Raw genomic sequence first — 14,980 nt, 5'->3', positions numbered from 1 at the left:
TGGAGTGTTGACAAGTAACAGACTGATTTGGAGGAAAATTGTATATAGGAAGTTAGTAATGACGTAAATTTTTCATGTAGTACTATCATATCCTGTACAGCCCTTAAGGGTACATGTCAGAAATTTGATCATGATGATGATGATCTCAACAATAATGGTAGCATAAAAATTCCAAGAATTTGGATGGCACATATTCAGCCTACTTAGTATCTAGCATACTTTAGGACTTGAAACAATTTTCAGCTTTTATGGAAACTATTCCATATCAATTGTTTGTAAATTTATATGTATAATCACAGTTTTTTATTATTTATATATATATATGTAGAAAGTTTTTTAATTTGGGTATATTATGTATTCAAGATACCAAGTAATTTTATATAAACTTGGTTTTTAATCCTGTTTCCCAAGTGAGCAAACAGTCAAGTCAAGTTTGCGCCTGCACGTAGTGCAAGTCTAGGCAACTCATGGTGGTGCCACTCCAGGCAACTTGTAGTAAAAGTGGATTAAGCTGATATACCCAAGTTAAAAAACTTTCTACATCTATCTCTCATCCTGAGATTTTATTTAATAAGGGTCAAAGCACCTTGTGACAACTTGTTTAGGTAAAATTCATAAGCTCTGCATTACTTCAACCTTAACATTGTCAGATCTGGCTCCCACTGATGAGACCTCAATAAAGGTTGAAACCAGAATGGGTAGTGACTATTGCCTTTAATGCATAGCATCATACATCTCCACAAGGAGATGTGCTTTACATTAAGGGAAAAATACTAAGGAAAGTGATCAGAGCTTAATCCACTTTTACCATGAGTTGCACTACCATGAGTTGCCTAGACTTGCACTACGCGCAGGCACAAACCTGACTCATCTGTTTGCTCACTAGGGAAATAGGATTAAAAATCAAGTTTATATAAAATTACTTGGTATCTTGAATATATATATATATTACATCAGCTCTCTTTCACCAAAACTCTCCTCCATCTCCTCCAACAATCACCATCTCATTTTCTTCCAGTTCCCTCATTTCTTCATCTAACACGTTCCAGAACTCATCTTTCTCCTCTGCTATACAACCAACTTGCGGGGCATAACACATAATACGACCACCCGCTCTTCTCCAAGACCCAATTTCATTCGCATGATCCTGTCGTTCCTTCTACCCACTTCCAGTACTTCGCCCTTCATTCTGCCACACACCACAATTCCTACACCATTTCTTCCCTCATTATTTGCTCCAGAGTAGAACAATTTATATCCATCTCCCAGTTCCTTTGCCTTTCCCCTCTTCCACCTTGTCTCCTGCACACATAAAATGTCCAACTTCCTCATCATGTCTGCCGCCTCTCTTCCCCTTGCAGTCATGCTTCCAACATTCAGTGTTCCCACTCGCAACATCCTCTCCACCTGCTGGGCTCGCTTCTTTAACCATACCCGCCCTTGATGCAGTAGCCCTCGTCCACTTCTCGCAGCTGTAGGGCAATGTGGCTGCGCATCGCTTAAGGGGTACGCCCTAGCCCTTATATCATTTTCTCTTTGACTCATATCATAGTTTGAGCTGGCATTGAAGTTTTACGACCAGATGCCCTTCCTGACATCAATCCTCGCCATTTATCTGGACTTGGGACCAGCACCTATTGAGGCTAGCTTGCCTCCTTCGGTGGCTGCATAAGACGAAATGACTTAGCAAGATAGGAAAGACTCACCCCTAGCCCTCGAATACTCTAATAGCATCAGGGGGAAGGAGCAAGGAGAGGAGAAAGAAGCAAAGAAAGAAAAGGAGGGAGCAGTCTACAGAATAATATAACAGATGTATATTACATGAAGTAAGGCATGGTCCAGCATCTGGTACCTCAGGTATGCCATGCCCATACTCACTAAAGTGAGTCCTTGAGGCAATAATGTAACTAGAATAACTAAGATAATCTCAGGACTGTGGGATGTTGACTATAAGAATACACTGAGTACAAGTTGAGGGGGGGGGGGGAATATGATATGATACACATGTAAATTCATAAGGGAATTTTATAGATTAGATGCAAGAGAAATTTCCTGTCTTACTAGGTATGGAGAGAAAGATCAAGATGTCATTTATGGAAGTTGAACAAGAGTTTGGTAAACAGCAGCATGAAGAGCAGATATTTCTCATGGTGAGTAGCGAGCAATTGAAATATCTTCCTCGAGGAAGAAGAGTGCAACATCAGTGAAAGAATTTAAGCAGCTATATGACAAGCATTGTATGAGTGTCACTGATTATCCCTCAGTTGTTTTAGATTGCAAGTGTAAATATGTGGTGCATTAACTGTTATGTGCTGAATGGATCTTTCACAATGAGTTTTGGACTCCACGGAGGTGTCAGTGTAATAATAATAATATACATTCAACACTGATGAGAGAGCAATCTCTCAGAACCTGGAAGAAGGCACAAACAGTAAACTATATATTATCAACCCACTCAAATAAACGAGCTGCAACTCAATATCCAGCTCATACTGCTAAACCAGTTGTCTTATCTTATATACAGGTGATTTTTTTTCCAATTTTTTTTCAGACATGTTGGAGCAGAAGTTCCAAAGAAATCAAACATTTAAGAATGATCCAAAGGCAGATAAAGTCCTTCCTTAGTGGCTGATTTAAGGAATGAACACTTTCAGAGTTCACATTATGACAAAAAAAAAAATTTCTGGGATCATTCAGTTAGTTTTATTATGTGATACCTCCATGCAATCAACAGGACACGTTAATTAATTGCCAGCCTGGATGGCCGAGTGGTTAGTGTATCCACTCTCCAGTCAAAAGGCTGCTGGTTCAAATCCTGCCATGGGTATGGATGTTTGCGATTGTGTGTGAAAATACTAGTGGTGGGCAGTAGATAGCATTGGTGTTGATCAGTGGTGTTCAACCTTTTTTACTACGCGAGCTACTTCTCTATAAAAGGTTATTCGCCGATCTACTCTCTTATATATATATCACGTTTCCCCAACCTGATATCGGGATTACGCACAAATAAACAACTAAAAACTTTGTGTATTTAAAAATTTATTTATCACTTTTAATTCTTTTAATACAACAAAAAAAAAAAAAATATATATATATATATATATATATATATATATATATATATATATTGGAATAAAATATTTATTTCTCTATTTGGGAAAACCAAAGTTAGAAAAAACAACAGATTGATTACAAACTCACAAGTTACAGGAAATGCTGGTGGATTAAAAAAAAAAAAGTTAATGTGAAATTTGGCATTGTTTGGACCTTGCAATATTTTCATAGTCAAGTTGATATGAAGAAGTGGCCAATCGCAGACAATCATCCAAATGATCATTTGTAATTTTCTTAATTGATTTTTTATAATGGTCATATTTGAAAAAGCGAATTCTGACAAGTATGTCGATCCGAAACATGACAGAATTTTTCGCGCATTATCAGTTAATATTGGGAATTTTTCATGTGCATACTTCCAAATGACTTCATTGTTTATTGATTTTAAATGTAACCTATTCTGAATGTTTATTATGTCAAGTTCTAGTTCAGCTTGGTTTATATCAAACAGCCACTAATTTTATTTGAAATTTTTGTGATGTTCAAGTTTTCTTGAAATGGATTATTGATAAAAGATGCAATCATTTCAGTTTTATTAAAATCTTTAAATCTTGAATTTATTTCTTCCTCAACTAATTCTATTTCACAAATAAATTCTTTTAAATCATAGCAAAGCATTTCTTGATTTTGTTCAAAAAATTTTAATAAATATGGGAGATGTCTAAATTCGCGGTCATTTATATTTTTCTTTAATAAAGTAAGTATTGTTGGAAAGTTTTTATTGAACTTAACATGTCAATTAAATTTTTATCTCTACCTTGTAAATTTAAATTGCTTAATTTTGTACAGAAGTCTACTAAAAATGATAAGTGTAACAACCATCTTTTATCACTCAATTGTGGAATATCTCCTTTTTCATCAAGAAAATTTTTTATATCGTTAATTAATACAAGAAATCTTTCTAAAAATTGACTTCTGCTGAGCCAGCGAACATTATTGTATAACAAAAGTTCCCTATCATCATCTGCCTGTAATTTAAATAACTGCCATTGCAGGGCTTTTCCTCGAACAGAATTTACAATTTTAAATGTAATATCCAAAACATTTTTTGTGTTTAATCTTTTACTACACAGTACTTGTTGGTGAATAATGCAGTGGTACGTTAAAAAATCTGAATAGTTGTCATCTTTTTTACATAATGAAATGAAGCCTGATTTATTACCTATCATTGCAGGAGCACCATCAGTAGTAATAGACACAAGTTTAAAAAGCGGAAGTTTGTGTTGTTTCACAAATTCATCAAATGCCGAAAAAATGTCTTCTCCCCTAGTCCTTCCTAATAATGGTATAATTTTCAAACGTTCTTCTTTACTTGAATAATCTTGAAATACCATGCGAATAAATACCATTAACTGAGCAATATCAGTGAAGTCGTTTGATTCATCAAATTGTAATGAAAACGCAACACTGGTTAATGTCTGACATTAACCTGGCCTGGAAACTTTTCTCCGGCAAATTGGAACTCTTCCTTTCGGCAATTTGAAACCTTGTCTGCGGCCTAGAAGTAGTCTCTCTCTAGTGATGTCTCGAACCGAGAAGCTCCTTTCTGGAAGCGGGAACGCCTCTCTCAAGCAACATGGATCCAGTCTCTCTGACGGCGACTCTGGATCGGGCGGCATCCTCTCTGACAGTAATTCTGGAACCAGGACCCTTCTGCTTGCTTCAGTCCCCTTTTTATTAGGCCTCCTCTGAAACCTTGCATAAAGTCTGACAACCCCCAAAGAATCGGTATGAGTGTTTCATCTTAAGTTTCAAGTTCGGCATGCCTTTTGTTCTCCTCCGCTTTCTTTTGATTGTAAGTTGTCGGCCATCGGAAAGTTGTTTGAACTCTTTCTAACTGACTTTGGAGATGTTTACACTTAGAGCCTGCAAGCCTTTCTCAATCTTTCTAATGCCTCCATGTACAGCTTCGGCGACAAAAACATTGCCTTTGTTTTTAGCACTCTAACATATTCTTATTAAAGCAGTATATACAGTTAGCTTCAAAAGAGTTATTTACAAAAACATCTAATACAAACTATACCAAGACAAACAAAGTTTATTTTTTACAATATTCACATGGGACTTAACCTAAGTAAAAAATCAATGTAACGTGCTTTGGAATATTTAATATTTAAGCTACAATAGAGTTTTTACACTTTGCTTATAATCATATTCACTCGGCTCGCTGTTTGACTTCCACTGATCCAAATTAATTCATTTACCCGGACTTATAAGAAAATTACTGATTTGAAAATTTTAACGAAAAATAAATAAACAATAGCAATACACTTAAAAGCTAATTAAAAATAATACAAAATAATGATAAATAAAATATTATGTTTTCAGTTTTAATTAATTTTGTAAGTAAAGAGGAATACACAAGAGATCAACCAAAAATCGCTCCGCTATCGATGTGTTGAACATCCCTGGTGTAGATGATGCAGTTCTCTGTAGTTGGTGGATTGAGCGGCAAAGATGGAGAATTGTAGAGTAGGTGCCCTCCCCTCAATGACTGTCTGGACTCCTTGAAGGTGTCACGTAATAATAATTCCAAGGACTCACTGAATTTGGGACTCAATCATAATTTAATATAAAGCACTTGAGAAAAATGAACAGATGATTTTGTGACAATGGAAGGGAAGAGATTTAAAAATGTTTCCTAACAAAAAATAATTTTCATATTTTCAGAAAATTCAAAAATGAATTCTTACATTTTTTAATATACTCAAGTCATTTCAGTCTGAATAGGAACAATAATTAGCATACTTTGTTAGTCTATACTTTTACTGGATTTAAATTTAAGGAAAGTGATCAGAGCTTAATCCACTTCTATCATACCACTCATTGAACTCATCCACCATTTGAACTTTCACCACCCTCTCAGGTAGTGGTTCTACCTCTCCATACAAAATACTTAATTTTTGCAACTTCCAGGGATAGCCACTTGTCTTTGTTCTGTTCCCTCATTCTATCACATGAAAAAACCTCCCAATGTTAATCTGTTAATAATCTTTAACAGCTTAAATTTCTCAATCAAACTCTGCAGCCTGCATCAAACCTTCAGTCTATCCTCACAACCAATATTGTACAGTCCTGATATTATTTTCATTATCATCTCTGTACCCTCTCAAAGGCTACTTCATCTCCTTCAAATCCAGAGCTGGGCACAGATTGATCTAATCTAAGCTTTATACAAATGAGACCACCATCCTTTTATCACTTGTGATCAATGTCCTTCTCAAAATTACAGAAATCAGTTAAGTTTTTTTATTTAATAATCATTTCATTATTAATAAAATAACTTTCTGTAATTTAGTACATCTGAAACATAAGGTTCATATATGATCCAGCATGTATACTACAGAAGTTTTGTTTCTAGGTTCCCTATGATGAGGTCTTCCTTCACAGGAGTGTCAGTGGCAGTCATTCATTATTGACTTAAACAAAGAAAGTATAATAAATAAATAAATAAATAACAGTACACTTTGTAGTTTAATAAATATTTTCGCTGGAGAAGGATTCTATTTGTTACATAATTTTTCAAGTCTTAATACTTTGTGACGAGTGCTCCAGTTTCTAAAAATCGGGGGGGGGGGGGAAGCGTTACATAATTCAAAGAAATTTTCTGGTTGTGTGTTGAGTTTGTCAGATTCGTTTATATGCTGGGCTCAACAAATAAAATAAAAAAAAGTAAGCCTCACGCAAAATATACACGTACTTTTGTCAAAAGTTCACTTTGAATGGTTAAGAAATGTTAAAATTCGGGTTTGAGGAACGTTGATTTTCATTTTGCAAATCGTGCATCAGCCCCACCCATTCAGCATGAAAACATATACAAGTATATTTAACAAACAGTATGTGACACAGATCTAAGGAGCATTTTCTGAGTTCTAGGGAGTTTAATGGCTCGACATCGTCAATTATTAGCTATAAAACTTCAACAACGCCTATAAGATAGTGAATGGCCTGTTGTTTCCCATTAAGATACACAGTAACATTTTATTACATATTCTGTCTCTCTCATACACAGTAACATTTTATTACATATTCTGTCTCTCTCATACACAGTAATAATCTCATATTCTCATGCATACTAATAAAAAAAAAATGGATACGTTAAGCTTGACTTATAAAAGTGCAAAACCAAAACCACAGAGAATAACGAGATTTAGGAACACGTTTTCCAACAATTACTTTTTGACGCATGCGCTGTTTGTATTAAGAGTTTCAAGCTGCACTCGACAACGAACTTCCTGTGACGTCATGAAACGTAAAACTGTGCACGCGGTATAATATAATGTCAAAAATTCACATTTTGAATTAATTACCACAGCATTAAAATTTCAACCACAGGAACTGTTGCAAATGAGTTTTCAAATTAGGCATCGGCAAATCTGGTTCAACTGTCAATCAAACAGGTATAGTACTCACGTGTTTGACTCACACGTTTCCTTACTCTATTGTGCGCGCGTCGACACATTTTATACATCGCAAGAAATACGTATGGGGTATTTAAACTTCACGGCTCGTAATCTTTTTATCTTATGAAACAGATATGACATGCAAAATTACACAGAGCTTATTTAGATAAAGTTGCTTCACCTTTATCTCCTAACAAAGTTCCCAACGAGGTTTCTTCCGGGTTGCACCACAATACACGTGGTTTGTCCAACAAACTTGAACACATCATTGAACAATAAATATTAGTTTAACCTTTGGTATGGCAGATAGCCTAAACATCTTCCCACGTTACATATATGTGCGATGCAAGGGACTATAATATAGGCGGGAATTATGTATTGTGAAGCGGTAATTTAAGCCTAATACACCGCTATTGACGGTTCACATGCTCGGCTCGGCTCGCGACAGCTTGGTATCCTGTCATCGATAATACATTAACAAGAAAGTCGACAAGTTTTTTCCTTTAATAGAGAGATACCTACCCTTGGAATTCCGGTAGCATCGATACGTCTACGATCACGAGTATTAGGTGGCTCATCAAATTTCGTTGTTTCTTCAACGACACGACCCTCACTGTTGTCAGCCATGATTAAGGAGAACCACTTGTGCAAATCAGCCAATGAATTGTACAGCTTCGACCAGCCGTGATGACGCTTAAGAGCGGGAAATGTGACCTTGTTCTGCAATTCTTGTGTCTATTGGAGTCTTGCATTGTGATGTAATCGGCTTCTGGGGATTACCCTTCAACGGGAAAGACGATTCGAAAGCTTACTCGAGTATGCTACGGTTAGCTTTAACTAAAGCAATTATAATTTCATACTGATACGTTTCGACGGCAAATGCTTTACAAGATACGTTTTAGTTTTAAATAACAGTTTATAAAACTCTGCTTGAATACACGCATAGATACAATGGTGCCAGAACTTATCGCTGGGTGAGGCGAGTTCTTCCCACACAGATTTGAATGGGGTTTTCTGAAGGAAAATGCAACCGGTCCGTTCAGCAAACCCTTGCTAATATTTTTAGGTGCGTTTCGCAAATAACCAAATTATTCTGGGATCCTGATTGGGTGGATTTTACTGAAATTCGATGTTGGCGATCTGTGCAAAAATTAGTCGAACCAAGCCATTTCAATTTTTGTTTGAGTGAACTATTATTTCCAGGAGCACGTGATGAATTTATCTTGTGCATTAATAGTACTATGGCTGAACGAAAATTGGGAGCGGAGACGGGGAGGTTTTAAATTTGAACCATGGACAAAGGCGTAGAAATGCTATAACATTGGAGCAATTGCTAAGAACATCTGTTATAGAGGAGTGCCAATGGCAGGATATTTTATCAATTATCGAACTTGTCTCACTAAAAAAATAAAATGAAAGACGCTTAACTACGAATTCGCTAAGCGTGTCAAAAAAAAAAAAAAAACTAGCTTCATAACTTACGAGAACAGGTTGAAGATTTTTGGTTACCGAAACTGGTTGATAAGCAGAAAAAAGGATGTTATGATTGAGACATACAAATTACTGAAGGGTTTTTATGAAATTAATTCAGAGGAAATTTTTCAGACCAGGTCTGGTGATGAGAGAACTAGGGGCCATCCATGGAAACTGAGTAAGAGTGTAGTTAGCAAGGCTGTTAGAACTAGTTTTTTTTTTTTTTTTTTTTTTGAAGAGTGGTGAATGAGTGGAATCAGCTGCCAGAGTCTGTTGTGAGTGCCGTGACTGTGAACCACTTCAAAGCAAAGCATGATAGATGCTGTGCAAATGCGAATAGTTCTTGACATGATGTTTAGGACCTCCTTCTATGAGGCTAAGGACGCCTTGGAGTAGCACGTAATAATAATAATGGCGAAATTATAATATTTCTTCTCCAGCTTGAAAGAATCGGAAGAATGTGTCCGTCTGCGAATTTGGGATCACTATTAATACTTGTAGTTTCAGTTTCACCATTCTAGTGCTAAAATCATGTAAAACAAAATTATGTGTAAGTGCACATTCTTCAATGTATTTAATTGCTCTGATAATGAATGGCGCTACTAAACAAGAATCTTATGAAGAGACTTCCTTTTTTATGAGTTTATGTTAGGCTAATACACGAAGGTTGTTTGGCCAACCTCTAGTACAGGGGTCGGGAACCGGCGGCTCTTGGCTGAACAAAGTGCGGCTCTTTTATATTGAATTAAAAGATACATAATTAATACATTCAATTAATATTGTTTTTTGATACGGCCTGTTCGTGGCGCTAGATAATATGCATGTGAGGTATGTAACGCATGCCTAAGTATGGTACTAAACTGGTGTTTAATTTAGTGTCAGGTAATGTTATGCACAGATTAATTTTTATTATGTTATTGTGTTTAATTTGTGTTTTTACTTGCAGGTAAATTTGTGATAATAACCCTCCTAATATGAGTTCGAGAAAAAGAAAAATAATCGAAGAAAACAGAGGATTGAATAAAATGTGAATAGAGAAATTTGCATTTATAGAAGTAAATGGAAATCCGCAAAGTTTAATTTGCCATCTACAACTTCAAAATAACAAATCAAGTAATGTCGAACGACATTTTCGAGAAAAACATTTAGACTTCAGTAAAAAAAATCCGAGGAGCCTGTGTAGCTCAGTAGAAGTGGCGCTTGCACTCTACAGCATTTGACCGCACCAAGAAAGGATTTGGTGGTTCAAATCTAGTTGCTAACTAGAGAAAATTTTTCTAAGCCTTTTTTCGACTGGTTCCCCAGTTAGTCGATCTCTGGCACGGGTTAGCGGTTTTTTCTCCCTGAAAGTCGGGTTTTTCGTCCCGTAAACCCAAGAAAATCGCCCGTCGAACCCACACTATTTTCAGACATTAAAAATATTGTGTTAGGGTTAGGGACCAAGAGATGGCGACACTAACTTGTCACCTTCTTCACTGGTTTCCGATGAATCAGTGATTGCCCTGGGATAGCTATCTCTGATTGGCTACCAGTGGAGATTGAACTGCCCACTACTCAGTCTCCAAAAGATAGATAGGGTAAACGGTCCCACCTACTCCCTATACGGGAACAACATAGACTGATTTTTTTTTTAAATATCCTAAGAATTACAAAAGAAAACATTGCTTTGGCAAAGAAATTTGTCAACTTGGACGAAATCTTCGTCAAATGCTACTGAAGCAAGTTTTTTGTTATCCCTTGAAATAGCAAATGCAGGAAAACCTTTTACCGATGGTGAATTTGTAAAAAATTGCATGTATAATTTCTCTGAAATTCTATTTAAGGATATGAAAATAAGGACGAGATACGTAAAAAAATTAAAGATTAAAATTAAAAATTAAATAATTATGGATATTAATTCTGCCGATTTTATATCTATTGGGGTTGATGATTCAAAAGATATTTCCGATATGGCACAATGCTGCGTGATGGTTAAATATATCACACCTTCTGGTATTTGAGAAGAACTTTTTGATCTGCTAACACTTTAAGGACACACTACAGGTCAAGCTATTTCAGAAAACTTTCTAACAAGTTTACAGAATAAAAATATAAATATATATATAGAAGGCCTGTGTAACTCAGTGGAACTAAATCATGTGGAACTTCTCAGTAATCCCGAATGGATACAAAATATTTGGGCTTTGCTTGATATGACAGAACATTTTAATAAGCTAAATTTGAAGTTGCATGTTAAGGGAAACACAGTCTTACAATTACTAGAGGAAGTCCTTACCGTTGAACATAAACTAAGAGTGTTCTTCGAAGATGTTACTGAAGAAAAATTTATGTACTTTGAAAATCTAAAAATATTATAGATTGAATATAAATCAAGAAAAAGTTGATTGCAAAATATTCGCTGAAACTATTACTGTAATTTTAGATTCATTTACAAGCAGATTTCAGGATTTTAAAAAACATCAGGGGATGATGAAATTCATATTACATCCGTTAAATTGCAATTTAAAATTAATAGATATTGAAGCTTTTCCTAGAATATCAATTGCAGAACTACAAATGTAAATTCTGTAAATTCAGAATAAAAGCATCTGGGTACAAAAACTTCAGGAAATGGTAGCACAAATTGAAGAAAATGAGGAAACTATGTAAGAAACACCACAGGAAATTATATTTAAATGTTGGAATTCTTTCCCAACTAATTATTCAAATGCCAGGCGACTTGCTTTTGGGGTTTTGACTCATTTCGGTTCAACGTACAATGGCGAAAGATTTTTCTCTTCAATGGATTATATTAAAAATAAGTATAGGAACAAATTGACTGATGAAAGTTTGAAAACCGAATTACTATTAAAGTGCACGACATACAATCCAGATTTAAGTAAATTGGCCGAGAAGATGCAAAATCAAAAGTCTCATTAGTGAATTTTAAATTAAAACAATCAAATATCTATCAAAATACATATTATTGTTTTTTTGTTCGGATTAATTCTTTTTGCAATAAAAATTCTCACTTTTTTTGCAATATTATACTTACTTAAACATGTTTTGTGATTAAAAATTTAATCTTAATGTTGTTTTACTTATTGAACATATACAAAATTTATATGCAAACATAAAAGTGGTATTTGATATCTGGAGGTACTGAATTAAAAACAAATTTACCTAAGTCTGAGCTAACTGCAACTTTGATAAAATAAATAAATCAGCTAACGCCTTTTATTCCCTTATAAGGAGTAGGCGAGGCCTTTATGCCCTATCTAGCTTTTGGAGACTGAGTGGGCAGTTCAATCTCCACCGGCGGCCAATCAGAGATAGCTGGCCCATGTCTATCACTAATTATAGCGGCCACCTATGAAGAGGCTGGCAAACAAGTGCTGCCATCTCTTGGTACCTAACCCTAACAAGATATGTCACTGTCTGAAATAATGTGGGTACTACGGTCGATTTTCTTGAGATTACGGGATGAAAAACCCGAGTTTCCCGGAGGAAAATCCTTCCGCTTAGACACCAGCTTGATCCGTCTCTAAAAATAAGTTGTATGAAAAGATATAGGAATCACTAAAGCAAGTAAAAATCTACGATTTCTTTATAGTAATGGCCGACTTGAATGCCACAATTGGCAACGTAAAGGCATAACAATAAGGTGGGAAATTCTGACTGGGAGAACAAAATGACCGAGATGAAAAATGGATTGCCTTCTGTAAGGAAATTGACTTAATCCTTACTAAAACTTGATTTGAAAAATCAGATCTTTGCACAGGAATGAGTCCAATGGACTTGACTAGGAATCAAATCGATTTTATAATGATTAAAAATAGGTTTAGTAGTCCATTAGCAGCCAAAATAAAATGAAAGAATTTAGCAAAAGTAATAATAAACCCTCAGGACTATGATAAACAAGCTTCAAATAAACATGCACAAGAAATAAATAGTGAATATGAGGAATTGGAAAATGAGGGTAGTACAGCACGTGTTTTAAAGAAGACTTTACAAAAATGATGCCCAAATTATGAGAAGACCAAATAGAAAAAGAAAAGAATAGACGACATTTGAAATTATGGAATGAATGAATAAAAGAAAAACAAAGAAAGGTAAAACAAAAAATTAAAGAAATAATCAGAAATACAAAGTGGCAAAGGATGCTAATCACTGACTCGAGGAACTTTTGGTAAGCCTTTCTGCAACCAGTTCCTGAGTTAGTTGATCTCTGGCAGGGACAACTGTGTTTTTCTTTTTTCCCCAGAAAACTCAAGAAATTCAACCATAGACCTCACCTTTTCAGGCAATAATATAGGGTAAGTCACCACGAGATGGCTGCTGACTGCCGTATTTTCTGCTCTGGATGCAAACTAAAATCACTAATAGTCTTGGACCTGGTTATATTATGGCTAAGAGTGGAGATTGACTGCTGACCAGCTAGTGTTCCAGCCTTCCGAATGCTAGCTAGGGCTAAATGCTTCACCTAACTTACTCCCTTCGGGGAATTAAAGTCATTAGATGAATTATTGTATAAAAAAAAAATATATATATATATATATATATATATATATATGTTAAAGATACCAAGCAATTTTAAACCTGGTTTTACTCCATTTTTCCCAAGTGAGCAACACAGACAAAATGTCAAGATTGCGCCTGCAATTGATGCAAGACTAGCTGATCCCACAGGTAGTGCAAGACCAAGGCAACTCGTGGGAAAGGTGGAGCAAGCTCTGATCACTAATCTTAATATTTACCCTTAATGCCAAAACACATCTCCAAGAAGGGGATGCAAGATGTTTTGTATTAAAGGCAAGGGGTCACTACCCAGACCGGTTTCGACCTTTATTGAGGTCTCATCAGTGGGAGCCAAGCTAATTTGCTAATTAATTTGCTCGTTGGTCAAGTTCAGAGGAGGAGGAAGAAAAAGGAAATAAAACAGACACCCATTTAGAAACAGATGAACAGGAACAAAGAGACGATCTAAGACCCATAGGAGAATCCCACAATCCTGGGGAAAAATCTCATAGAGGAATTCCAGGCAAAGTTGAAACAAAGGCAATATCAGAACCGACAAAGTTCCCTCACACAAAGGCCAATGCACCTATATTGCATCTGTTAAAGGACTTCCCCGAGGAGGAGGCGATACTACGAACAGCAATAGAAACATTCGGAGACATTCAACTGATAATCACAGGACAAAACGGGCCAAGAGTGGTCAGTGCAGAATGGAACGACGTGTTTGTCGATAATATAGATGAAATCACTCCTGATGAGATCAATGATTTTATCGATGCAGAGGACGACGTGGGACTAGCACTGCACAGAGGCTTCTACATGCTAAACCACGTCCGTGGAGACAAATTAGCAGATCTCATCATTAAAACCCACAACAATAGACAGAAGGAGGATTTAAACCTCGCCTAACAAGTCAGTCGACTCTTAGTGTTGATCTGCCAGGGAAGGGAAAAAAAAACTTTCCTTTAAGTTTTGTTTCCTTTAAATTTTGTCCACACAGGAGGGAGTATCCTGAGAACCTGGGCTGCGAAGGCTTACACCGAGGCGGTGCAGCTCCTTGTGGGTTGCATCACCCAGGCCAGGCTCTTCCCCCACTCTCCTCAGTTTAAATTGGTCTTTCATGTCACCCAGTTGTTGTTGTTGTTAATTTTTTTTCGTTCTGTCTTTGCTATTAGTGATATGTAACTCCTTGTGTCCTTTCTCAGTTCTTCTTTTTAAGTGTCCTCTTTCATTTGTTTTTCACTCCTTTCGCCGGCCAGACATCTGAAGAGATGACTGGCCGTCGAGAGTTGAAAAGAACGGATGGAGGGAGAAAATGTCAGAGATCTGCTTGGCGATGACTCTTGAGTGTGGCCAAGTAGATCGACTGAGGCCTCTTTTAACTACCTACTACTATCAACTCTATCTTTTCTACTCCTCTCTTACTATCAAAGCTGGCTCTCAGCACAACTTTTTGCCTCTAAAGAGGCCAATGATGATGAGATATGAACTTC

At 36.1% G+C, this 14,980-nt stretch overlaps 1 protein-coding gene across 1 annotated transcript in view; it reads right to left on the bottom strand.

The window, feature by feature from the left end:
• Positions 1–8,119, bottom strand: part of LOC150109760 (adenosylhomocysteinase-like 1) — a 440,710-nt gene extending 432,591 nt beyond the window's left edge. The window contains exon 1 of the mRNA XM_090408492.1: positions 8,040–8,119. The gene's annotated coding sequence lies outside the window, so the exon portion shown is untranslated. The remainder of the gene's footprint in view (positions 1–8,039) is intronic.
• Between the last annotated feature and the right edge of the window lie 6,861 nt (positions 8,120–14,980).

The sequence above is a fragment of the Typopeltis vanoorti genome, chromosome 1, assembly GCF_054136105.1.
Source record: "Typopeltis vanoorti isolate ZY-2024b chromosome 1, IOZ_Tvanoo_1.0, whole genome shotgun sequence".
NCBI lineage: Eukaryota > Metazoa > Arthropoda > Arachnida > Uropygi > Thelyphonidae > Typopeltis > Typopeltis vanoorti.
The sequence above is the reverse complement of the archived record's forward strand: the minus strand, read 5'-3'. Positions and strand labels throughout refer to the sequence as shown.